Source organism: Mobula hypostoma, chromosome 12, assembly GCF_963921235.1.
Source record: "Mobula hypostoma chromosome 12, sMobHyp1.1, whole genome shotgun sequence".
NCBI lineage: Eukaryota > Metazoa > Chordata > Chondrichthyes > Myliobatiformes > Myliobatidae > Mobula > Mobula hypostoma.
Genome location: NC_086108.1, coordinates 58,571,094 through 58,598,218, shown reverse-complemented (window position 1 = coordinate 58,598,218; position 27,125 = coordinate 58,571,094). Strand labels below are relative to the sequence as shown.

General features: G+C 39.1%; 2 long non-coding RNA genes across 2 annotated transcripts; one reads left to right on the top strand and one right to left on the bottom strand.

The window, feature by feature from the left end:
• Positions 1–5,962: 5,962 nt before the first annotated feature.
• On the bottom strand, positions 5,963–25,394 carry LOC134355177 (uncharacterized). Its single transcript, XR_010019970.1, has 3 exons — positions 25,268–25,394; positions 22,119–22,250; positions 5,963–6,046 (listed from the first exon to the last, which is right to left on the bottom strand). It is a non-coding gene; the product is annotated as an uncharacterized LOC134355177 (long non-coding RNA).
• Positions 9,233–25,269, top strand: LOC134355178 (uncharacterized). The gene is made up of 3 exons (XR_010019971.1): positions 9,233–9,395; positions 22,488–22,642; positions 25,039–25,269. It is a non-coding gene; the product is annotated as an uncharacterized LOC134355178 (long non-coding RNA).
• Positions 25,395–27,125: the final 1,731 nt, after the last annotated feature.

The following is a 27,125-nucleotide window of genomic DNA, read 5'->3' as shown; positions in this document are numbered from 1 at the left end:
TTCTCTGCCAGTTTTCTCTCATAATCTTTTTTCCCCTTCCTAATTAAGCCCTTTGTCCTCCTCTGCTGAACTCTGAATTTCTCCCAGTCCTCAGGTGAGCCACTTTCTCTGGCTAATTTGTATGCTACTTCTTTGGAATTGATACTATCCCTAATTTCTCTTGTCAGCCACGGGTGCACTACCTTCCTTGATTTATTCTTTTGCCAAACTGGGATGAACAATTGTTGTAGTTCATCCATGCAACCTTTAAATGCCTGCCATTGCATATCCACCGTCAATCCTTTAAGTGTCATTTGCCAGTCTATCTTAGCTAATTCACGACTCATACCTTCAAAGTTACCCCTCTTTAAGTTCAGAACCTTTGTTTCTGAATTAACTATGTCACTCTCCATGTTAATGAAGAATTCCACCATATTATGGTCACTCTTACCCAAGGGGCCTCTCACGACAAGATCGCTAATTAACCCTTCCTCATTGCTCAAAACCCAGTCCAGAATAGCCTGCTCTCTTGTCGGTTCCTCGACATGTTGGTTCAAAAAACCATCCCGCATACATTCCAAGAAATCCTCTTCCTCAGCACCTTTACCAATTTGGTTCACCCAGTCTACATGTAGATTGAAGTCACCCATTATAACTGCTGTTCCTTTATTGCACACATTTCTAATTTCCTGTTTAATACCATCTCCGACCTCACTACTACTGTTAGGTGGCCTGTACACAACTCCCACCAGCGTTTTATTTAGGGGGCAGGGATTCAAGTTTTTGGATCATTGGGACCTCTATTGGTGCAGGCGTGACCTGTACAAAAAGGACGGGTTACACTTAAATCCTAGGGGGACCAATATCCTGGCAGGGAGATTAGCGCGGGCTACTGAGGTGACTTTAAACTAGAATGGTTGGGGGGTGGGAATCAAATTAAAGAGGCTAGGTGTGAGGAGGTTAGTTCACAACAGAGGGATGGGAACCAGTGCAGAGAGACAGAGGGGTGTAAAGTGAGCGTAGAAGCAAAAAGTACAAAGGGGAAAAGTAAAAGTGGCAGGCCGACAAATCCAGGGCAAGCATTAAAAAGGGCTAAGAGAGTTGTAAAAGAGCGCCTGAAGGCTTTATGTGTCAATGCAAGGAGCATTCGGAATAAGGTGGATGAATTGAAAGTGCAGATTGTTATTAATGATTATGATATAGTTGGGATCACAGAGACATGGCTCCAGGGTGACCAGGGATGGGAGCTCAACATTCAGGGATATTCAATATTCAGGAGGGATAGACATGAAGGAAGGGGAGGTGGGGTGGCGTTGCTGGTTAAAAAAGAGATTAACGCAATGGAACTAAATCACTTTAATTCTTGATATAAAATTCTATGATTGTTCTTCTCTTTTTACTACCAGCTCTCAATTAAACCTTTGATATTGCCTTTTATAATACTGGATCTACAATTCCCTGTCCCTTGTGGACATGGTATCATAGTTATTGGCTTGAACAATAGTAATACAATGTCAGACTGCTGTTAATTGACTACAACTCAACGTTCAACACAATTATTTCCTCAGTTCTAGTCAATAAGCTCCGGAAACCTGGACCTCTGGACCTCCCTCTGCAACTAGATCCTTGACTTCCTCACTGGGAGACCAAAGTCTGTGTGCATAGAAAATAACATCTCCTTCTCACTGACGATCAACACTGGTGCCCTCAAGGATGCGTGCTTAGCTCACTGCTGTACTCTCTCTACACTCACAATTGTGTGGATAGGTACAGCTCAAAAGCCATCTATAAATTTGTCGGTGACACAACTGTTGTTGGCAGAATTTCAAACGGAATGAGATAGATGAGTTGGCTGAGTGGTGTAACAGCAACAACCTTGCACTCTTTCTCAGTAAGACCAAGGAACTGCATGAGGACTTCAGGAAGGGGAAGCTGATGGAGCACACACCAGAACTCGTCGAGGGATCAGAAGTGGAAAGGGTGAGCATGAACGTCTCTGAGGATCTATCCTGAGCCTGATGTATTGATGCAATTACAGAGAAGGCATGAAAGAAGCTATATTTCATCAGGAATTTGAGGAGAATTGGTGTGTCATCAAAGACACTTGCAAATTTCTACAGACATATTGTGGAGTGCATTGTGACTGGTTGCATCACCATCTGGTGTGAAGGGGCACAGGACCAGAAAAAGCTGCAGAGAGTTGTAAACTCAGTCATCTCCATCATTGGCATTAGTCTCACGAGCATCCATAACACTTTCAAAAGGCGATGCCTCAAAAAGATGACTCCCAGGGCATTGTCCTCTTCTCATTGTTACCATCGCAGAGGAGGTACGGGAGCCCAAAGACACACACTCAACACTTCAGGAACAGCTTCTTCTCCTCCACCACCAGATTTCTGAATGAACACTCCCCTCCCCCTCCCACTTTCAAATCTCTTACTAGCTCTTCTTTCAGTTAGTCCTGACGAAGGGTCTCGGCCCGAAACGTTGACTGTACCTCTTCCTAGAGATGCTGCCTGGCCTGATGCATTCACCAGCAACTTTGATGTGTGTTACTATCTCAGTATAGTTTTTTTTGTTTTCCCCTCTCCTTTTACACAACTTACTTAATTTAATCTTTTTTATATATACTTTTGTAACTTATAGTTTTTTTTATTATTATGTATTGTGATGTACTGCTGCTGCAAAACAGCAAATTTCATGATATATGTCAGTGATATTAAACCTGATTCTAATCCTGTGCCAACAATCACTGATCGAGGTTCAATACCTGCCGCTGTCTGTAAGGAGTTGCATGTTTCCCTGTGACTGCGTGTGTTTTCTCCAGGTGCCATGGTTTCTCCTCCACATTCCTAGGATGTACAGTTAAGGTTAGTGAGTTGTGGGCATGCCATGTAAGTGCAGTGACACTTGCTGGGTCTCCCCTGCACAACCTTTGTCTATGTTGGTCTTTGATGCAAATAACAACGATCACTGTATATTTCAATGTTCTGTACTTGTGGAAAATTAAGCTTTTTTTACTTAATCTTGTTGATTTCTCAACATACTAACCTAAAAAAATCATCTCAAGTAAATTTCATGGATTTATCCTCCAAAGATCTTACTTTTTTTATATTTTTATCCCATTGATCCATCTGTCTTGAAATAAATGCTGTCTGCTTTCAGATAAAGAGCAGTCAGAGTTGGTTTTTACAGATTTTTCCCTCTTTTCTCATTCTAATTCTAATGTCACTCTTGTGTTTATATGCACTATCCCTTCATCACATTGATTATCATTACCTATTTCACAACCTCGCTCTCTCATCTTATTCTCTCTACGTAATTCTCTGAATTTCCCCTCACCCGAAATCTTCCCCACAGCCAACGCTTTTATGTTATTTTTGGTTCATAAGGGCTTTGGATTATAAGAACAAGTATTTATAAACTTTTGAGTGTAGTTTAGACATTCTCTTAAAGTTCAGAAACACTTTGATTACTTCCAGGAGCCCATTTCACGTTTCTTTTCCCAGAAGTTTATTTTTACATCTTGGTGCTACCATGGAGAAGACAAATGTGTTCTTAATTAAGCGTATCACCAGGATGCAGTAGATTTAAAGTTACTTTCCCTTGTAACTCCTTCATCTTGTAGAGACAGATACTTTTGAGACAATATTCAATGTAACAAGATGCAACCTGGTTTATTTCATAGATTATATGTGATTAAACAGAGGTAATAGTTGCTGTAACATCCAAAACAAAGAAAGCATTATCAGTTCCTTCATGGGGTTTTTTTTTTGGCCATCATAATTGTTGATTTTTTTTTCCTTCTGAATGTTCCAGACAGGTACAATGCAAGTTTGGTCACCTCCCTTTGCAAAATCTGTGTCACCTCACAATCTCTCTTGGAATAATCTAAACTATATCACAAGGCAAAGGTTTACTACTACCCGAAAAATACAAGCCTACGTTTATTATCACTGTCTTATGTTGTGAAAATTTGGTATTTTGCAGCAGCAGTACAGTGCAAAGACATAAATTATTATAAATTATATAATAAATAATTTGTAAAAGGTTTATTGAGATAATGTACATGGACCATTCGGAAATCTGTTGATGTAGGGGAAGAAGCTGTTTCCAAATCACTGGCTCGTGTACCTCCTCCCTGACGATGGTAGCAAGAAGAGGGTGTATCTCAGATTGTGAGGGCCCTGAATGATGGATGCTGTCTTTTTGAGGATCTGAGCCCACAACCTCTTGTAATCCCCACCAGCACAAGAACAATCAAGGAGCAATAATCCAATGTAATCTAAACGTCTAATTCAGTTATCCTGTCCCATATTTTTCACTATTCTTTTTCTCTTCCTACTCTTCCAATTTCTTTTCCCTGCAAATAGATCCTCCCGTCTTTCTTAGAGGGTATTATTTGGCTGAGCCTGGCATGACATTTATTGCCCATCACTAGTGACTCTGCGAGAGCTGTATGGAGTCACTTCATCTTGATATACTGCTCACAACACTTAGCCTTGGAAAGGACCATGGGATTAAGGCACAAAGCAATGAAAGTAATATGAAGTCTTTTCATACCATGAAGACATGCATTTGGGTAGTAACTAAAATGTACTGCTGTACTATTCTATTGTCATAGTGATCTCAAGAGATAATCATGCGGTATCCTTCCTGAGGTGCTGAACTTCATTGTACAGGTATGGCTGCATTATACACTAAAATTACCAGAGAAATTATGCAACTTGCTCTAAGTACTGGAAGAACTCAGAGAGCATCTCTGGAGAGGAGTAAACAGTTATAGTTTTGGGCGGAAACCCTTTACAGGTATCGGGACAGGAAAGGAAAGGAGCACAACAGCAGCTGGGCTCTGAGTGTTTTTGATGCTGCATTAATCCAAAGTAAATATCACCTGTTGTTTGTCAACCCAAGCCTTGCTCCAGCTTGAGGTTGCTTTACAATAGGAGTTGTGCATGGAGTTCCACACTGACCAGAATGGAGTCCTTTCTTGATAATCAATACTCCAGGAATGGCAAAGAAACATGATGTAATATTTCCATGTTTGGCACCCGGCCTTTGCAATGTTTGACAAGTAGCTGGTAAGGAACTTGTTTGTATCTCAATATGTTTTGTGTGGATTTTTCATATTTCAAAACTTTAATGGAATAAATAAAACGCACGGCCGATAAGTAGGATTTGTTGCAGTTCAGCCTTTCTCCAGGCCCTATCCTGCCAAAGACTAAAGTTCCTGGTGTTTTCCTGAATTTACCAGTGAGCTCAGCATCACTGGTGTCAACAGTAGAGACGAAGAAGCAAGATTGTTCAAAAATGCCAGTACCACTTTGAGTTCAAGGGACCTTGCTCTATGACATATTTGTTGAGTTTAGTGCTGAGCTCCACCAACTGATGTGCAAGAATATCAGGGAATACTTGGACCAAGTGCTGGTGTGACTCTAGAAAGAGTAGAGATAAGCCAATTGTGGCAGATTTCGACTTTCAGAATGGTGCTACGCAAGCAGTCATTAAGCAAAATTAGAATTATGTGCTGATATTCTGGTGCACTTTGAAGGTTGCGTAATGCATAAAAAAGGAATAGAAATATGTGGTTTTTGGATTGGAAGTGAGATACCACAGGGATCTGTTCTTAGGCTCCAGATATGCTCATAATAAAATAATTGACATTGTGGACTAAAGCAGAATGAAGAAAGCTTTAAAAAGGGACATCAGCAAGCTATGTGAATAGGTAAGAACACAGCAGGTGAAAAATGAGAGATCAACTACAATATGAAATAAAGGCAAGATTAAATTAAATTTTTAATTAAAAGATGCTGACTCTGAGAGAGAGACCTGCTGTCCTTGTACATGAATCATTTAGCTTGTATGAACACCGAGCAATTACAAAAATAAGATAGTATGTCATTCTTTACCACCAGATTGAAGATATATGGCTCCAATTATACAGACCCCAGTTGAAATTATATCAGGAATAGTGTGTACAGGTCTGGTCTCCTGATCAATAGTTTAATGTGTGATGGGAACAGCACAATCTTGGTTCATCCATCAATTCCTCATACGGTGGATCTGCCTTATGAAAGAGATTAAGCAGACAGGACCTTTAATCTCTCTTTAGATACTATGTATAAAATCTGATAAAAACAAAGCAAAATATATACAGTATTTTTAAAATTGGTTTCAGTTAATAACCTTTAAAGCATTGAAAAATTACTCATTGTTCATGACATTATGAATTTCCATGCATCTTTTCCTTACGTTTGTTATAAAATATCATGTTTATATTAACTCATAAAACTACTTTCAGATGAATGACCTTGTTCTGTATTTACATTCCACATAGATGGTTTGCTTTTTATCATTTGTGACAAGAGTACACATAGATTAAGATGTAGCTGTCCTGTGCTGGCACCAGTGGGATCAGCAGTTGGTCTGCCACCTGTCTTCAGGAGAGAGAGAGATAAGGAAAACAATGGAGCAGCATTTGGAGATGTTAATGAAGGGACGGGAGAGAGAGTAACAGAAGGAGAGCTGTCAAGAGCGGCTCCCCCTTTGAACCCTGAACTGTTTGAAGTGATGGACAGGCGATAACCCAGCAGGGGGATAAAAAGGGACAGGTTCGCTAAGGCAGCACACACACGACACCACGAGGTAACGAGACCCTGGAAGCAGTGTGTCTCCCACAAGCCAGTGGGAAGTTCTTGGACGGCTGATCGCGGGATCAAGCCATAGACGCTCAGGGTGGAAAGGCACAATCGGCGGGAACCTGGTGTGTGTCCACCCTTGCCTGGGTGCCAGGTTCACCGCAGAGAAATGATCGTATCTGGAAACGGAGGGGCCACGGTCGGTGACCTCAGATGACATCACAAAGGACTCGCCCGAAAGCTGACTGCGAAGGTCTGTGTGGAAGCCGTTTTGAATATTCATTCGTTTTGCTCTCTCTCTCCTTCCCCCCACTGTCCATCGCCACGGCAGCGATTACTGCAAACTGAACTGAACTTTGCGTCACTTTGAAACTGGTCATTTACCCCTAGACAACGATAGAGTTTGATTGATCCTGTTATCTTAATTCTGGTACATGTATGTCTATCATTGCTGAACTGTTGCATTCATTATCCTTTTGATTAGAGTACTGTGTTGCTTGTTTCTTTAATAAAACTTTCTTAGTTCTAGTAATCCAGACTCCAACTGAGTGATCCATTTCTGCTGGTTTGGCAACCCAGTTACGGGGTACGTAACACATTCATGTAAGATTAAATGCTACAAGAGTTTCTGTGCTGAGAGGATTATAAGAATTTGGAAATCTTGTGATATATAGGGTTAGGTAAAAATATCACCATCACTTTTTCACCCTTGTGCCTTTGATATCTGAAATGATACCCATGAGGTAAATGAATATTTGTTCCTTATACATTACAAAACACACACAATACCTGGAATATCTGTGGTAAAATCTCCGTTATTTATCTTAATCTCCCTGTTAAGTAACCAAGATTTTAAAAAGACAGGAAACATATCCAGATAAGATTTCTGATTGTTTTGATACTGGGCTCATATTTAGCTCATATTTGGCATAATGGATTTAATATTGATTCTCATCACTGCATTAGTAGCAAATTAAATAACAAAATTTATATGGAGAGCTTAGGGAAAAAGAAGAAGAAGGTTGAGGGGAATATAAAATGAAGTAATATGATCCAAGTACTTTATTGAATATTTTTGTTTTTCAGTTTTGTAAAACACTTTTATTATCATTAATCAGATAAATGGTTTAAAATATACACAGACAAGGCATATAACAGTCAGTTACAGAACTCTTGTCTGTGTCAGGAGCTCTCAGGTTAGTTACAGCATGGGTAAGTGCAACAATTCTCCCTCTAAAACTGTTCCATTTACTCCACATCCACATGTGCTACAGAAATCACCCGATAGTGACTGTCCACTGATAAATGCTCTATGCAGGAGAAATATGCTAGCTTCAACATTTCCCATCAAGTATGAACAAGTTATTTCATATAATCTGTCAAGATGGAGGAGTGTAAAATTGATGAAAACCAGTGGCTATCATCAAGCTAAATTTGAATTTATCATAGTTTGATGCTGGCAATCCAAACAAATCCTTTGTCATAGATAAGTGTGAATGTGCACCAGATAGTGATGCGGACAGGTTAATTAAAGACGGGGAAAAGTGTTCTGTTTTACTGAAATAGATCATGTAGCTAGTGAATGGCTAACAAAAATATCTCAGCCTGCCAGCAGTAAACAATAGAATATGCCTAAAGGCATCATTGGGTTTAGCATTTGAAATCGATTACTGCTAATGACAGACACAGTGCTAACTGATGTCTCTATAACTTCATGCTGCTGTTAGTGAAGTACAATTCTGAAGAGGGATGTAGCCAATCTAGTTTACATCAGGTCTAAATTTAATTGGCTACCACATTGATATATAAAATGCATAATATTTCCAGAAATTCAAGATGTTTCCAATTATATTGGATAAAAGTAGCAGTTTTTAAAAGCCACCTATTATACAATTTTAATTAATGCTTATCAAACACTTTGGATATCAGTCAGCAACAACAACATGCTCAGTAAATTGCTCTCTTGATGAACTCTGCCCTATTCTGCTTTTTGTAAAGCCTCATTAGAACATTTATTCACCCACCGATGGCTAGGTGCTTGCTCTAATCAGTTGATGACATTGATAAATGTGCTATTTACAATCAAATCTACCAGGTTTCATTGAGATGTTTGTCTATATGTTTTTGTCATAAATTCATGATTATTTTATCACCTTAAAATATTTTATGTAAGGTTTATTTAATGTAGTGTTTAATGGGTCACATGACCAGAGTTAACAGGTCACATGATCAGAGTTTGATAAAAGCAGGACTGTGGTATTATGGGTCAGAACCAACATGGAAGCAGAGAAAGACACGTGGCCCTAAAATAACCTCATTCTGCATGTGGTCCAAGAGGTGCACATGGTAATTGTTTTTTTTCAAATTTGTTTTATGTAATCTTGTTGAGGTGCCTTTATATGAACAGTGTGATACATTTTTAGTGATTTATTTGCAGCACACTTCTGATGTGCTAACATGTTTGGGCCTGTTTATTGGCGGACACTAGCTTGACAGACTTCAAAAGACTGAGAGATGTATGTTTCAAACCTCTGATGACTTTTATTTTCTTGTAGTTTTCATGGTGTCTACTGAAGAGAGAGAGAAATAAAAATAAATCTTCAAGGACATCTGTATGTTGCGTGGCCAGTATTTCATTGGACCGGTGCAGTTGCGGTGAAAACGCGCAGCCAACGTGGCCGAGAGTTCAAAGTAAGAAGCGCCATGTGTCTGGGAAGAAGAGAGGAGGAAGCACGATCACTGGAGCAGCGGGTGGCCGGAGAAGTCGTTGGAGAAAAGGTTTGTCCATTCTTGGGAGAAAACAGGAGTGTTGGCTCCTGACACTATCGGGTTGAGAATACTGTGATTTCACCAAGAGAGAGAAACGTTTACCAGCACAGGCTACAGCCTTGCAAATATCCTCTCTACAGGCTTCAGAGTGCAGTGTCTGTTTCATTCCCTTGCTGTCTTCAGGCAGAAAAGTGCGGCTCTGCAGACAGCGTCAGGTTTGACTGTGCTATCTTTACCACCTTATGAACATACGTAAAATTTGAAAAATGCTTGTTAAAATACTGGTTTATTGATGAGAATAGTAGTTGATTTATCATTATAGCCTAATTGTTGTTCTTGCTTTATTAGTGGCATCGTTATGAATGTTCTAATGGTGTTTTTGATCTGAGAGTTCAAACGCATAATCAAAGGAGTATTAGAAGGTTTATTGAGCAAACGGTTACCAAATATTTGTACTTATATTGCAAAGGGTTATATGCATACTCAGTAATAACTTGGTGATAGATACAGTGTTTCGTTTTCTAAAACATGTTCAATGCCACTTCAAGGAGAATCGAACCTCGGAAATCTTCACGGGAAAGAAAGTTAACCCCAAAAATGCTGGAACGTAAGCAACAAGAGGCTTCTCGGAGGGAGAGTAAACTCATCAAGCTATATGAAAGCTGGACAGAATACACTTTAGAGCTACACATACCAAACTTAAGGATGAGAGCTCCGACCAAGACTTATGTGACATGATGGATGCTGTTGAAGGGCTGGAGACACAAGTGAAAGATGTGTATGAAAACATACGATCCCAGTCGGCACCTTCCACTGAGATTAGAAGAAAGATGGATTCCTGCACAGCAGTAACGTCAGATTTGATGGGGCTAATGAAAGTATGTATGAGTGAAGTGGGGCAAGAGGAGTTTGATGCTAAGGCAGAAAATGCAAGGCTTCGTATGGTGCTGGATACAGAGTATGCCCAGTCGATATTTGGGACTACAATCTCCAAATCCACTGCTCGTAGCCACCACTCAAGCTGATTATCAGAACAGCAAACCATTACAGCAAAAAGAGTGGAGTGTGCTGCACAGTTTGCTGCAAAGCGGGTTTAAATGGAGATGGAGGAGGCTATTGCTGTACAAGGGCAAGAACTTAAAAGACTGGAAGGTCAGAGAGATCTTCAAGTAATAGCCACAAAGCTTAACGCTTACTCTGAAGCTGACTCAGGTGAGGCCTTGGAGGAAAGTAGAACAGCAAGCAGTGAGCTGTCTAATTGTCTTCCAATACCTTATAAAGAAATTAAAGGGGGACAAAAATGTAAGAACAATAACAATGAACAAACAAACAGTACTAACAATGAAGCATCGTTAGTTCAAACCCTACATGACCCAATGGTTCTCCCCAATCTCCCTACACCTGCGTCCTCAGTCTTGTCAGGGGACCCACTTAGGTTCTTAGAGTGGAGCACAAGTTTTAAGGCATTGATAGAACGGCGAAGCACAAATCCAGCTGACAGATTGTTCTACCTACAAAAATACATCAGTGGTGAGGCAGGATCTGTATTAGAAGGAAGCTTCTACAGAAAGGATGATGAAGCTGACGACCAGGCATGGGAGTCTTTGAATGCTCAGTATGGCCACCCCTTCGTAATCCAGCGCGCATTTAGAGAAAAACTGAATAACTGGACAAAGATTGGATCAAGGGAGTCAGTTGAACTGAGTCAATTCGGTGATTTTCTGACAGCCTGCAGCAATGCCATGCCATATATCAAAGGGCTTCAGGTGTTAAATGACTATGAAGAGAATCAAAAGGTATTCCAAAAACTCGCTGATCGGGTGACCTCTCACTGGAATCGTCATGTCACAAAGCAGTTGTGACAAATGGAGGAATTCCCTGATTTCAAGGAGCTTGCTGATTTTGTGGCATTAGAAGCAGAAATCGCATGCAATCCTGTAACATCCTTTCATGCCTTGAAGCCTACTGAAGAAAAGCCATCAAGAGACATGAAGGGCACAAAGACTAACGCGTTCACTTCTTACATGCCCCAAGGAGATCTGTGATTTTTTTTTGTGAGAATGATGTAATGGTCTTTTGGAGGTCACCTGATGTAATTTTCCCGCCGATGTGAGGTCACGTGATGATATGTGCACCATGGTTATATAAGGGTAGACCCCAGATGATGCAGTTAGTTTTTAGTTTGTAAATTTCCAGGTAGAACGCGCTGTGTCTCCGTTTCTGTTGCGTATTTGTTTTGATGATGCAGTTTCATTTTTAAAATGGAGTGTTGCATTCTGTTGCAAGATACAATATTATTGGACTGGAAATTTTTAACTAGATGTGCTGATTTACCCTATTCCAGCAGTAGAAGGGAGAGTGAAGACTTTATCGAAGTACAGGACTGAAGGATTGAGAGGAGTCGGCATCGTTCAGCAGTTTAACAAAGGATCGACCTTATTGAGTCTTCGTTGAAGGAGTAGCAACCTGCATCAAAGATAACTCTTGCCAAAAGAGCAATGAGTTCATGCAAAGGTTTGCTCTCTCTAGAACTTAAGGTCAGTTGTTTTAAACTGTTTATTTACTGCATCGTGAATCCTTTGGACAGAACCAGCAGGAAAGTCGTGTCTATGAAGAAATCCTTCTCCAGAGAAGTCTCTCCCAATTGAATGTATAAATCTGTTGGACTTTCAAATTTACCATTGTATGAACTATATCTGACTTTACCACTTTAAGAACTGTTTTCGCATTTAACGCTTTAAGAACCAGTGCCGAGTGACGATTTGTTGAACGGCTGCATAGTGGTTAACTTCCGGTTAAGGTTTTCATTTTTTTAATCGTTTATCCATGTTTAATAAATGTTTGGTTGTTTTTATACAACCTGTTTCGATTGATATTCATTGTTGCCAGTTACGTAACATAATCTGTGGGGGCTCATGGGAGATGTTCCGATTTTGAGTTTAAGTGCTGGTAATTGCCATTTTGATTTGGAAAAGGGAAATATCCGATTTTTTTTTTGGTTTGATTGGTGTGAATAGTATGCAGCAGCAGTGGATATTGATGGGTTTTTGGACACGCCTAACTCGGGGTCTTTAGTGAATGCGAGAAAACCTGAGGTATTGGAGATTGCTAGGAAGTTGGATATTAAAGGAATTATGAAGAATTCCACCAAGGCTTTTATACAAAGAAAAATTGCTGAGCATTATATTACTTTGAAATTGTTTGATGAGGAGGTGTTAGATAAGTTTCCAATGAGTAAGCTGGAAATGCAGTTACATCTTGAACAAATAAAGTTAAAGCAATTAGAAGCTGATTTGGAAAAGAGTCGGTTAGAAGCTGTAAGTAAACAGGAATTCGAGGCTTGGGAGGCTAATAAAAAAAAGGGAATTTGAAGAAAGAGAGGCTCATAAAAAAAGAGAATTTGCAGAAAGAGAAGCTGAAAATCAGAGGAAATTTGAGCTAGAGATGCAGAAATTAAAGTCCGGGAATCAGTCTTCTGGTTCTACGAAACAGTTTATTGCAAGTCGTGAGGTTATTTTGGCTCCTCCATTTAATGAAGCTGAAGTGGACAAATATTTCCAGCATTTCGAAACCTTTGTTCTGAGTTTAAAGTGGCCGAAAGAGCAATGGCCAGTGATGTTAGAAAGTGTAATTAAAGGCAAGGCACAACAAGTTTATACAGCTTTAAATGCTGAGCAAGCACTGGATTATGATATTGTTAAGCAGCATATTTTAAAGGCATATGAGATGGTTCCAGAAGCGTATAGAGAAAGATACAGAAATTTGAAGAAATCGGTGGAAAAAACTTATGTGGAATTTGCCTATGAGAAATCTGTGTGTTTTGAGAGATGGGTTTCCTCTAAAAATGTGAATGGGGAGTATAATAAATTAAAAGAGTTGATTTTGCAGGAGGAATTTAAAAGAAGCATTCTTGTTGAAGTGAGAACATACCTAAATGAACATTGCTACATTGCAGGAGATTGCTAAACTAGCTGATGAGTATGTTTTAATTCACAAGAATAAATTTTCTCCAGGTAAAACTCTTAAAAGGAAAAATAGCACAGAGAGTCAAGGTAAATCAGAAATTAAACCTGAAGTTAGTGAGAAAAATAAGGATGAAGGGAGACATGTGAAGGAAAGACATTTTGGTATTATAGTAGTCATAGTCATAGTCATACTTTATTGATCCCGGGGAAATTGGTTTTCGTTACAGTTGTACCATAAATAATAAATAGTAATAGAACCATAAATAGTTAAATAGTAATATGTAAATTATGAAATAAGTCCAGGACCAGCCTATTGGCTCAGGGTGTCTGACCCTCCAAGGGAGGAGTTGTAAAGTTTGATGGCCACAGGCAGGAATGACTTCCTATGACACTCTGTGCTGCATCTTGGAGGACTGAGTCTCTGGCTGAATGTACTCCTGTGCCCAACCAGTACATTATGTAGTGGATGGGAGACATTGACCAAGATGGCATGCAACTTAGACAGCATCTTCTTTTCAGACACCACCGTCAGAGAGTCCAGTTCCATCCCCACAACATCACTGGCCTTACGAATAAGTTTGTTGATTCTGTTAGTGTCTGCTACCCTCAGCCTGCTGCCCCAGCACACAACAGCAAACATGATAGCACTGGCCACCACAGACTCAACAATACAAAATTTATTTGTAATTATTGTAAGAAACCTGGACATGTAGTAGCTAATTACTTTCGATTGAAAGGGAAAGAGAAAGAGTAGTCCCAGATGCTTGTGTGCAGCATATTGAAAAACCTGTAAAGCCACAGGGTTCAGAAAATAGTAATGAAGATGTGTCTGAGTCTGACCAAGTTAAGAAGGGATATGAAACTTTTATAACAGAAGGATTTGTATCCTTGAACAAAGGATCCAATGCAGTACCGATAAGGATACTTAGAGATACTGGAGCTTCACAATCACTAATATTAGATACTGTGTTAAGGTTTAGTGATGAGTCTGACATTGGTGAGGTAAATTATATAGGAGGAGTTGGGAGTGCCCTTATGCCAGTACACTTACACAGAGTAAATTTAAGGTCAGGATTAGTTACAGGGGTTGTTAAAGTAGGATTACAATCCAGTTTACCTGTGAATGATGTTTCTCTTTTGTTAGGGAATGATTTAGCAGGTGGACAAGTTTTTCCTGAAGTGCATTTGACAATAAATTCAAATTCTGAGGAACCACAGAGGGATTCTAACACAGATTCTTCCTATGTTGTAACAAGAGCTATGGCTAAAAAGACTGATGTAAAGGATGAGGTTGTTACCCATGACAGTTCAAATCAAGATTTGAATTTTGAGGATGTATCAGAAACTTTCTTACCTACATTTGATCAGGATTTTGGTGGTAAGTCTGTCTAGGAAGATTTGTCTTTATCTCGGAAGGAGATGATAGCAGAGCAGGGTAGAGATCCTGAGATAGTTAAATTAAAAGAACAAGCTCTTCCAGATAGTGAAATTGGAAAAGTACCAGTAGGATATTATTTTGAAAAGGGAGTATTACTGAGAAAGTGGAGATCACCTACAATTCCTGCTAGTGAGGAATGGGAAGTTAATCATCAGGTAGTAGTTCCTAAAATTTACCGAAATGAGATTTTAACTATGGCTCATAGTATTCCTTTGGGTGTCATTTAGGTGTAAAGAAAACTATGAACAAAGTTTCTAAACATTTTTATTGGCCTAGTTTAAGACAAGATATGATGACATTTTGTAGAACATGTCATAAGTGTCAAATTGTGGGTAAACCTAATCAGGTTACTCCAGTGGCCCCACTGCAACCAATTCCAGTATTCGGTGAGCCATTCTCAAAAATCATTGTAGACTGTGTAGGTCCTTTGCCAAAAACTAAAACTGGACATCGATATTTATTAACTATTATGTGCACAGTGTCTAGGTTTCCAGAGGCAGTACCTCTTAGGAATATAACAGCCAAAACTGTTACAAAGGCTCTTATAAAATTCTTTACTTACTTTGGGTTGCCTACAGAAATACAATTGGATCAAGGTAGTAATTTTATGTCGGGGTTATTTCAGCAGATAGTTTATAAACTGGGAGCAAAACAGATGATTTCCTCAGCCTATCATCCAGAATCACAAGGAGCCTTGGAGAGATTTCATTCTACACTAAAAACTCTGATTAGGACATATTGTGTGGAAAATGAAAAGGACTGGGATGAAGGTATACATTTACTACTTTTTTGCAGTAAGGGAGGCAGTATAGGAATCATTAGGTTTCAGTCCTTTTGAACTTGTGTATGGGCATAGAGTTCGAGGACCTTTGGCCTTGTTGAAGGAACAGTGGATTAATAAAGAAGTACACACTAATTTGCTAGATAATGTTTTAAAATTTAAAGATTCTATAAAGCTTGTAGTTTGGCCAAGGAAAATTTAAAATTAGCTCAAGAGAAGATGAAGACTTGGTATGATAAGGAAGCTAGGATGAGGTCATTTAAGCCTGGAGATAAGGTGTTGGTTCTTTTCCCAGTGCAAACGAACTTATTACAAGCCAAATTTCATGGTCCTTATGAGCTTAAATCTAAGGTAAATGATGTAGATTACCTGGTAAAAACCCCAGATCGGAGAAAGACAACACAGCTGTGTCATCTAAGTATGATAAAACCATATTATGAGAGAGAAGCTGCTACTATGACTGTTGTGATCAATAATGAGTCTGATCTTGATAAAAACTTAGTGGAGGATTCATCTGAAACTCATTTTAATCCCAACATTATTTCAGCCAGGTTACCAAATTCAAAAATTCTAGAACATATTGATGAAAAATTAGCTCATTTACAGCCAGAGCAGATGAAACAGTTATTTTTTTAAATATAGAGATTTATTTCCAGACGTCCCTGGAAGAACCACATAGTTACACATGATGTAGATGTCGGAGATGCAAAACCCATAAAACAACATCCGTATCGAATGAACAGGGAAAAATGTGAACTTGCTGAACAAGAAATTAAGTATATGTTCGAGAATGATATTATTAGACATTCTAATTCGAATTGGATTTCACCGTGTGTTATGGTGCCTAAGCCAGACCATAGTATTAGGTTTTGTACGGATTACAGAAAGGTGAATGCTTTGCCAAAAACTGATGCATATCCAATCATTAGGGTAGATGATTGTGTGGATAAAGATGGACAGGCCAAATTCCTTACAAAAATTGATTTGTTAAAAGGTTATTGGTGTGTTCCATTGACGGATAGAGGTAGAGAGATTTCAGCATTTGTGACCTCATCTGGGTTATATGAATATAATTTTCTTCCATTTGGGATGAAGAATGCACCAGGTACTTTTCAGAGGATGATTAATAGTGTGATTCAGGGATTAAAAGATACAGATGCCTATATTGATGGTTTAGTTACAGGAAATAATACATGGAGAGCACATATTACTGCGGTGGAGAAATTATGTGAGAGACTTTCAAAAGCTAACTTAACTATTAAATTAGCCAAAAGTGAATTTGGTCATGCCACTGTGACTGTTAAGGAAAATGGTTAAAGAAATTAAACTCCAATTTAATAATGCAGTTTAATGTTACAGGAGTACAATATTTTGATCACTCATTAAGGGTAAAGATAATATGATCGTTGATTGTTTGTCTAGATGTTAAATGTACAATGAAAATTTGTTTTTTTTGGAGTGGTATTTTCACATTTGTAACACTCCTACTGTACATTAGTTTGTAAAGTGCTGAAAGATAAGACTGTATATATTGTGCATGTTGTAAATTTTATACCTTTGTTTTTTTTTGTAAATTGTTAATTGTTAAAAGTTTGTTCTTCAAAAGACCAAATTTTTTTTGGAGGGAGGTGTTACATGTCTCAAGGATGTCTGTGATTTTTTTTTGTGAGAATGATGTAATGGTCTTTTGGAGGTCTCCTGATGTAATTTTCCTGCCGATGTGAGGTCACGTGATGACATGTGCACCACGGGTATATAAGGGTAAACCCCAGATGACGCAGTTAGTTTTTAGTTTATAGATTTCCAGGTAGAACGTGCTGTGTCTCTGATTCTGTTGCGTATTTGTTTTTATGACGCAGTTTCATTTTTAAAACAGAGTGTTGCGTTCTGTTGCAAGATGCAATGTTATTGGACTGGAAATTTTTAGCTAGATGTGCTGATTTACCCCATTCCAGCAGTAGAAGGGAGAGTGATGACTTTATCGAAGTACAGGACTGAAGGATTGAGAGGAGTTGGCATCATTCGGCAGTTTAGCAAAAGATCGACCTTATTGAGTCTTTGTTGAAGGAGTAGTGACCTGCATCGAAGACAACTCTTGCCAAAAGAGCAATGAGTTCATGCAAAGGTTTGCTCTCTCTAGAATTTAAGGTCAGTTGTTTTAAACTGTTTATTTACTGCATCGTGAATCCTTTGGACAGAACCAGCAGGAAAGTCACGTCTATGAAGAAATCCTTCTCCAGAGAAGTCTCTCCCAATTGAACGTATAAATCTGTTGGACTTTCAAATTTACCATTTTATGAACTATATCTGACTTTACTGCTTTAAGAACTGTTTTTGCATTTAACGCTTTAAGAACCAGTGCCGAGTGACGATTTGTTGAACGGCTGCATAGCAGTTAACTTCCGGTTAAGGTTTTCGTTTTTTTTATTGTTTATCCGTGTTTAATAAATGTTTGGTTGTTTTTATATAACCTGTTTCGATTGATATTCATTGTTGCCGGTTACGTAACATATTAGAAATGTGAAAACGTTGGATAAATCAAATACAGTGATGGAACCGTACAGTGCCGTGGAGAACAGCTCAAAGGATTCAAACAGATGCAAGAAGGTAAACACTTTGTTTTCATCTTCAAACCCAGTCACATGCATGTGCTGTGGAGGAAGCCACAGAAGCTCGCCAAGAAGATTGTGGAGGACAAGAGAAGGTTCATATTGGACAATAACCTGTGCTTTGGCTGTCTTAGGAGAGGACATTATTCAAAGGACTGTAAGAGCAAAGCTATTTGTGGCATATGTAAGAAGCATCATCCAACACCACTTCATGAAGACCGTCCTTCTGCTGCAGCAGACACATCTTCTCATGTTATGCAAGCAGAAGAAAACACATCTTCCCTTTCTTGCTGCATGAACAGAGGTGATAGTGGGAGCACATCCATGATATTGCCTGTAAGGATTTCTTCAATCACCACCCCTAAAACAGAGACCTTAGTGTATGCCCTACTGGATACACAGAGTAGCAACACTTTTGTAGACCAAGAGGTATGCGAGGAGATGGGGTCAGGATTAGAGCCAGTCAGGTTAAAGCTTACCACTATGATGGGAAAAGATTCCATTGTTCAGAGTGGAAGAGTTAGTGGGCTTAGAGTTAGAGGGTTCTCCTCGCAAAGTTTCATCAACTTGCCACCTGCCTATACCAGCGAATTCATCCCATTCGAACGTTCCCACATTCCTACCCCTGAAACAGCCAAAAGCTGGAAACATCTGAATAGAATAGCACAGGAAATACCAGAGCTGATGGATTGCGAGGTCAGACTCCTGTTAGGCTAAGACTGCGCGACAGCCTTGGCACCACGGCTTGTCATCACAGGAGGTGACGATGAGCCATATGCCATCAAGACTGACCTGAGTTGGAGCATTGTTGGCAGCTCACCACGGGTTGCAAAGTCAACAGAAGTGACAGGTCTGTGCCTTCGTGTATCTGTCAAGGAACTTCCACCATTGAAACCAACCACTGTCATTAGAGCCCTTAATTCAGACGTTAGAGATGGAAACCCTGGGGAAAGAGCATATCACAAGTTGACCACAAGTCCCAGGTCAGTGAGTCACAGTCTTCGGAATTGCGATCCCTGGAGAACACTTGTACAGTCAAGAAAGGAGAGGTTTACAACCTGGGGCAAGTAAGACACTCACTGCCTGAGAAGCTTCAACAGTTAGAGTTTTGTCTCAGAGTGGAGACTTGTGAAAAAGGTGAAATAATTACACAGCTTGAGCAGGAAACAAAAGCTTGCCAGCAAGAGACTATAAACTTGAATGAAAAAGTCAAAATTTTAGAGGATGACAAATCTGTCCTCCAGGAAGAAGTTGAAAATGTCTGGGAAATGTCAGACAAAGTCAAGAATGAGAGAGAGTACCTGGAGGCGGAATTACTAAAATATGTCGACAAGATTGATCAATTAACTGAAGCATTAAAGACACTTCATATGCAGAATAATTCACTTGTCAATGAATTAGATTGCTTCAGAGGAAAGGAATGTCATTTGATCAAAGAAGGAAAAGCCCAGGAAACAAAGGTGGTAAAAGAGGACAATTTTTTGGAGAGACTTAAACGGTTTTCAAAATGGCATACAGCATTGAATGTGGTTGCCCGGTTCCAGCAACTAGCCAAAACAGCAAAACCCATAAATGTCGAAGACAGAAGGAAGGCCAGTCTTGTGCTTGTAAAATTGGCACAAAGGGATGCCTTCAAAGAGGAAATACAAATACTGAGTCATCACAAACTGCCACACAGTCATCCATTGTTCCAACTTGACCCAGTATTGCAAAATGGTCTCCTCAGGGTGGGAAGGTGATTAAAGAAGGCTTCCTTACCTCTCGACTTGAAGCATCCAATAATCCTTCCAGGAGATGGTGTGGTCACACGTCTGATCCTAGATTACTGCCATGGCTTCTCGGTGGATTGTCACCTTGTCATGGTGCAGAAGCTTGTGTGATCCTGTGATCCTGTGATCCCGGCAGCAATGCCATCTGGAGCAATGCTCCTGGTAGGGTCACCCATGGTGGTAAGGTCGAGGGTGAGGACCCTGACAAAGAACAATCCAACCAAGACCTCAACGGTGGAACAGGGGGATGAAGTTACTTCGAACTCAACGGCTGTGAAGGCGGATGAAGGCTGCAACAAATCCATCAGCTCCATTCGTCGTGGTTTCCATGCCATTGGAATCAGTTGGTTGATTTGTGAAGTATCGTGTGCTTCTTGGAGTGCAACACGCTCTGTGGGCCACTTCTTCAGAATGAAGACCATCATCCTCAACCTCGAGGGATAGCCACGACTGCCGTTGAAAAACTCAGCACCAAGGCACAGGACAAACCCTTAATGAACTGAGAGGAAATAGTTACTGGGTTGTTGGTGGCAGCAAAGTTGTGGCAAATGACATCAAACAATGTGTTAGCTTGCAGGCCAACAGAAAAGCTAAAGATGGTGGATCTTCCTGCTAACCGTGTTGATTCCTCGCCACCATTCTCACGCTGTGGGATGGACTGTTCTGGACCATTTCACACTAAGCAAGGTCATAAAGAGTACAAGAGATACGGTCTTATATTCACCTGTCTGTCCTCGAGGGCAATTCACATAGAAATGTTGGAAGATTTAACAACTGATGCCTTCATAAATGCTTTACGGAGTTTTAAGGCTATCCGTGGTGCTGTAAGACAAATCAGATTGGATCAAGGGACAAACTTTGTTGGAGCGAAATATGAACTGACAAAGGCCTTAAAGGAAGTGGACAAAGAAAGATTGACGGCTTCCCTGGCCGAAAAACAATGTGACTTCACCATGAACGTACCTGATGCCAGTCACATGGGAGGTGTTTGGGAACGGCAGATTAGCACAGTTAGGAGCGTCCTAAGCAGAGTCCTCTCACAGAGCACTGGAAGATTAGATGATGCTTCTTTGAGAACCTTTTCCTATGAGGCCATGTCAATTATAAACAACCGCCCACTCACCACTGACAGTATCAGTGATCCCAAAGGCCTAGAGCCACTTACTTACCATGAAAACTTCTGTCCCGCTGCCTCCACCAGGAAAATTTATGGCAGAAGATCTGTATGCCAGGAAAAGGTGATGCAGAGTGCAATATCTGACAAAGCAATTCTGGAGTAGATGGAAGAAGGAATATCTAGCAAACATCACCCACAGACAGCGCTGGCACTCTTCAAGACGAAATCTGAAGATTGGAGATATTGTCATTGTAAATGAGGAAGGTATTCCTCGTAGTGAATGGAGACTTGGAAGAGTGCTTGATGTTTGTGAAGATGAAGATGGACTGGTGCGAAGAGCCACAATACAATTAGGAAATAAACGGCTAAGAAAAGAGTGTCAATGTCTCATTAATCCATCCATTCTTGAACGTCCTATTCATAAATTAGTTGTCCTTGTAGAGAATAACTAAAGTGTGTTCCAAGGGAACTAATTTCTAAACACACCTGTGTGGAGAGTTTAAAGTATCCGTCTTGACCTTAGACTTTGTTACAAGTACCAATTATTTGGTTCCAAAAGTTACTAGATTTATTCAAATATTTGTATAAAGGTTATCATAAATCATAGTAATTTGGTGGGAGTGTAACTGTCTTAGGGACATGTTTCATTGAGATGTTTATGTTTTTGTCATAAATTCATGATTATTTTATCACCTATTTATAAAATATTGTGTGTAAGGTTTATTTAATGTAGAGTGTAACGGGTCACATGATCAGAGTTTGATAAAAGCATGACTGTGGTATTATGGGTCAGAACCAACATGGAAGCAGAGAAAGACACATGGCCCTAAAATAACCTCATTCTGCATGTGGTCCAAGAGGCGCACATGGTAATTTTTTATCTTAATTTGTTTTATATAATGTTGTTGAGGTGTCTTTATATGAACAGTGTGATACATTTTTAGTGATTTATTTGATTTCAGCACACTTCTGCTGTGCTAACGTGTTTGGGCCTGTTATTGGTGGACACTAGCTTGACAGACTTTAAAAGACTGAGAAATGTATGTTTCAAACCTTTTATGACTTTTATTCTCTTGTAGTTTTCACGGTGTCTACTGAAGAAGGAGAGAGAGAAATAAAAATAAATCTTCAAGGACATCTGTATGTTGCGTGGCCATTATTTCATTGGACCGGTGCAGTTACAACCTAGAACCAAAACAGCACAAATTTAAACATTGAATAGGGATTATTAATGGATAATATGTGATTAAATATTAATGTACAGGCTCTGAATTGACTTTAGTGAATGGAACTAAATTTGTAGAATTGTTTGTGAAACCACCATGATCTTGCAAAGGTGCAACTTGATGGACCCTCAGTTTTATGGCTTTCAATGCTCTCTTGGCTTCTGACAATTGTGAAATTAATTTTTATTTCATTCAGATAATAGGCTAACTCATGCTGACGCTGGCTGACAACTCCAGAGAAGGCTGAAAGCATTTTGCTGCAGCTTAAGAAAATAAGCTCCAGGATTGTGCAATGCTGTTGATGGTCTTGATGTATGTTGAGAGACAAATACGTCTGTTGCTGGTTTCCAGGTAGAGTCCAACAGCAGAGTCCAGTCTGGCTGTGTTTTTCTTTCCATTTTACAATGACAATCTGTTTCTACAAACAATTCACTAGTCCAACCTATTTCCATTCCATTTCAATGTAGATTAGCAGACTTAAGATCAGGAGCAAAAGAAGTATATTAATTATCTTAAAGTATTTAACTATTTATTTGTGAACAAATATCCTAATTACTTTATACTTTACTTTATTGTCCCCAAACAATTGATAGTAGAGCGTACAATCATCACAGCGATATTTGATTCTGCGCTTCCCGCTCCCTGGATTACAAATCGATAGTAAATATTAAAAATTCAAATTATAAATCATAAATAGAAAAGGGAAAGTAAGGTAGTGCAAAAAAAAAACAAGAGGCAGGTCCGGATATTTGGAGGGTACGGCCCAGATCCGGGTCAGGATCCGCTCAGCAGTCTTATCACAGTTGGAAAGAAGCTGTTCCCAAATCTGGCCGTACAAGTCTTCAAGCTCCTGAGCCTTCTCCCGGAGGGAAGAGGGACGAAAAGTGTGTTGGCTGGGTGGGTCGTGTCCTTGATTATCCTGGCAGCACTGCTCTGACAGCGTACAGTGTAAAATGAGTCTAAGGACGGAAGATTGGTTTGTGTGATGTGCTACACTGTGTTCATGATCTTCTGCAGCTTCTTCCGGTCTTGGACAGGACAATTTCCATACCAGGTTGTGATACACCCTAGAAGAATGCTTTCTACGGTGCATCTATAAAAATTAGTGAGGGTTTTAGGGGACAGGCCAAATTCCTTTAGCTTTCTCAGGAAGTAAAGGTGCTGGTGGGCCTTCTTGGCAGTGGACTCTGCTTGGTTGGACCAAGTCAGGTCATTTGTGATATTGACCCCTGAGGAATTTAAAGCTTTTGACCTGTTCCACTTGCGCACCACTGATGTAAATTGGGTCGTGTGGTCCACTACTCCTTCTGAAGCCAACAACTAATTCCTTCGTCTTGCTGACATTGAGAGATAGGTTATTGTCTTTGACCATGCCACCAGGTTCTTAATTTCCTCTCTGTACTCAAACTCATCATTACCCGACATACGGCCTTCAATTGTTGTGTCATCAGTAAACTTACATATTGAGTTTGATGGAAACTTGGCTACACAATCACAGGTGTACAGTGAGTACAGCAGGGGGCTGAGTACACAGCCTTGTGGGGCACAGGTGCTCAGAGTGATTGTAGAGGAGAGCTTGTTCCTTATTTTTACAGCCTGGGTCCTGTCTATGAGGAAGTTGAAGATCCAGCTGCAGATCTGAGTGCTAAGGCCCAGGTTCCAGTGCTTAGGAATCAGTTTATTTGGAACGATGGTACTAAAGGCAGAGCTGTAGTCAATGAAAATTATTTTCTACTTTCATTTGCTTTATATTTAGAAGCTTGTAGAAGTACTTTTTTTTGTCCCAACTTCAGCAAATGATAAAGATCTGCTGCCAATTCTGCCTCTTCTCAAAGGTTGTCAGGGAATTCCAGAGAAGATGATTCAGTAGGGTATCCACTTGCAGCCTTGCTATGCCTCTCTGGCTGTCTCCCTGAACAGATTAGATGTCCACTTTCTGCCCAGGTATATTAGGGCAGGCTGAGACCGCAGCTTGATTCAGCTCAATACTTCCAGACAATAAACACTGCAAATGTCATAGCCCATACAGAATATTATGATCTCTGCAGTCATTCACTGGGTTACAAAGGCTTGACTTATGGACATCCCTACATCTGAGCGAGTTCCCATAGTATTGTTAAATTAAGATATCTGATCTACATTCATACATTTCTTCCTATAAGTAATAGAACTAGTTTTTTCTCTCTCTCCACTTTTAGTAATTATTATTTCTTATCAGTCTTGTGTGTTTTTGATGCCATACATTTTCACAATATTGTCACGTTGTGATTACCATACTTAGTGAAGTTTGTGGTATTTTCCAGCTCATGTACAAGATTGAATTTTGAATGTCTGTTAAGCAAAGCACTTTTGTTTCCTGGACATGACTTGTATATGTCTAATACATCAAATGTTCAATGTTCATATGGTGTCTCTGAGCAAAATCTATTGACATAAGATCATATTTATGTAAAACATGGCAATCACTTTTGGGGTTTCTGGTCTTCTAAATAATGATGAATGAAAGCTCCACCATTCAATTAAATATTGTCTTTTTTGAATTTTCACTTCACCCCTCCATCTTGGTTTTGAAATCTTGAATGTATTGAATCAATAAAGTATATCAATTTCATTTCTAAGCCAAGTACAGCACTCAAAGCTTGGTAAAGAGAGTTCCAGATTTTCAATCACATTTTGTCAAAGTGCTGCCTTACCTCAGCTGAGAAAAAACTATTTCTAATCTTTTGAATATTTCTCTGTTGACACAGACCCAGCTCAGAAGAGCAATAGGTAAGAGCAGTAAGTACTTTGGAATCATCTGCAAGATCTCTTCCAAGCTGCACACCATACTCGATATTTATCCAGATTGAAGATTGGTTATTGTTATTCAGAACATGAGTGTGAAGGAGGACAGAATAATTGTCACTTTATGTCAGATGCCGCATAGAAAAACACAATAAACACAAAAATCACAATAAATATGAATATAAAAACAACCTTATAAAACACTGTACAAGTAACTTTTTTTAAATCTTTTGTCGACTCTCAAAGCTCAAAAAGGAATCCCTGTTTCACAAATCTGGTGTGAACTCTGTAAACAATCTCACTGGAACATGGGAGCTGAATGGACATAACTTGGGTCTCATTGCTGAAGATGTTGTCCTGAAAAATAAAGGGAACATTATTTTGCTATCCTGCCAGACTTCAATATTTGTAATACATCTCTATAAGTACCTCTTCTTAATACTTACACGTGGCCACAAAATCTCAGCACCTAATGCTAGTTTTGTCTCAGTTCTTTGGTATTTTCTAAAAGAAACTTTACCACCTATTTTTCCTCAATTCGCTAATATCTGAGACTATCTTTTTACATTCCATAAAGATAAATACAATTTTGCTGTCCATTTCTTATTCCCTGTAACAAATTTTACTGCTACTGTATTTGTAATGGACCCTCATTTACCTTTGCTATCTTCTTCCCTTTTGCATAAATATAAATTTTTTTAATGTTTTTTATTTTACTCTCATACTGTGTTCCTTTATCTGGTTTTTTGGTCCTCTTGCTAAATTCTAAAAATCATTCAATATTTCCTTTATACCTGGCAGCTTTATATGCTTCTTCCTTTGATTTTTTCAATACTATCTTTAATATTTTCCTTGCTGTTACAGGTGAATCAATTTTCCTGGTGGGTTTTGTGGCTTAAGAAATATGATTTGGCAAATCATGTATTAGTTCTTTAAATACTAGCCACTGTCTGTCCATTGTCATACTTTTTTTTATAGAATGTCCCAGTCAACCACAGCCAACTCAACCCTCATTTACATTTAAGACCCTATATTCAGATTGAACTATAGCTATCAAACTTGATTAAAAAAATCATGTGGTCTTGTTTCCTAATGGCTGATTTACAACAATGGCATTAATAAACCCCTTTTCATGACAAGATCCAGATAATACTTCATGTAGTCTTTCTCTACTCAGTGTTTTCTGGTCTTCTTTAAATTGGGTTATTTGAGTTTCTTGCTTTTGTGGCCGCCTGTAAACAGACACATCTCAAGGTTGTATAATTTATACATTCTTTGATAATAAATGTGCTTTGAATCTTTGAATAAGGAAAGTTCTTAAATAGCTTTTGCTCTAATTGATTTCTAGTCAATCTTAAGCTGAACAATTATGGATTAAGGTGATAGCATGTGGATGCTTCACTTCTGATCTCCTAATTTAATGGTTACAAGGATCAGACCAAGTATTGCAAAAAGAAGGCTGGCTACATTGGTAAAGTGACAATATTTTAACCACATTTTTGACGCATAAAATAAAAGGACAAATGTTTTATTTTTAAGCAAAGGGAAAAGAAAAATGACTGGTGAAACAGCTAGACTTTATCGTATCTGGAAAAAACTCGAATTTGGACTTCAGGTGTAGAAGTAATGAAAAAAGTCAATGCTTATCACAATTATTATAATTTTACATATAAACACTTCTTTAATAAACCACAAATCATTCCACTAGTGGTACTCGCAGTGATATTCCACTTGAGTATTTCAAGATATCACACTGACCATATCTTGCTCATTCATCTGGAAATATTTATCCTGTCATCCAGATATTTTTTCCAGTCATTTTTAAGTTATAATTGATACCCAAGTCAGTTTTATTGCAGAGTGTCTGCTTCTTTCTTGCGTTGCTCTGGTCAACCTCTAATTATTAGTTTAATTTAACTCCATGTCATCAGTTTAAAAGTAAACTGTATTAAACATCCACACACTGGGAATTTAAATCTGTTGTAGGCACTGGAAGTCTGGCAAACATCTAAATTCTAGCATCCAAAACTGCCTAAGAGCTTTCGACTCC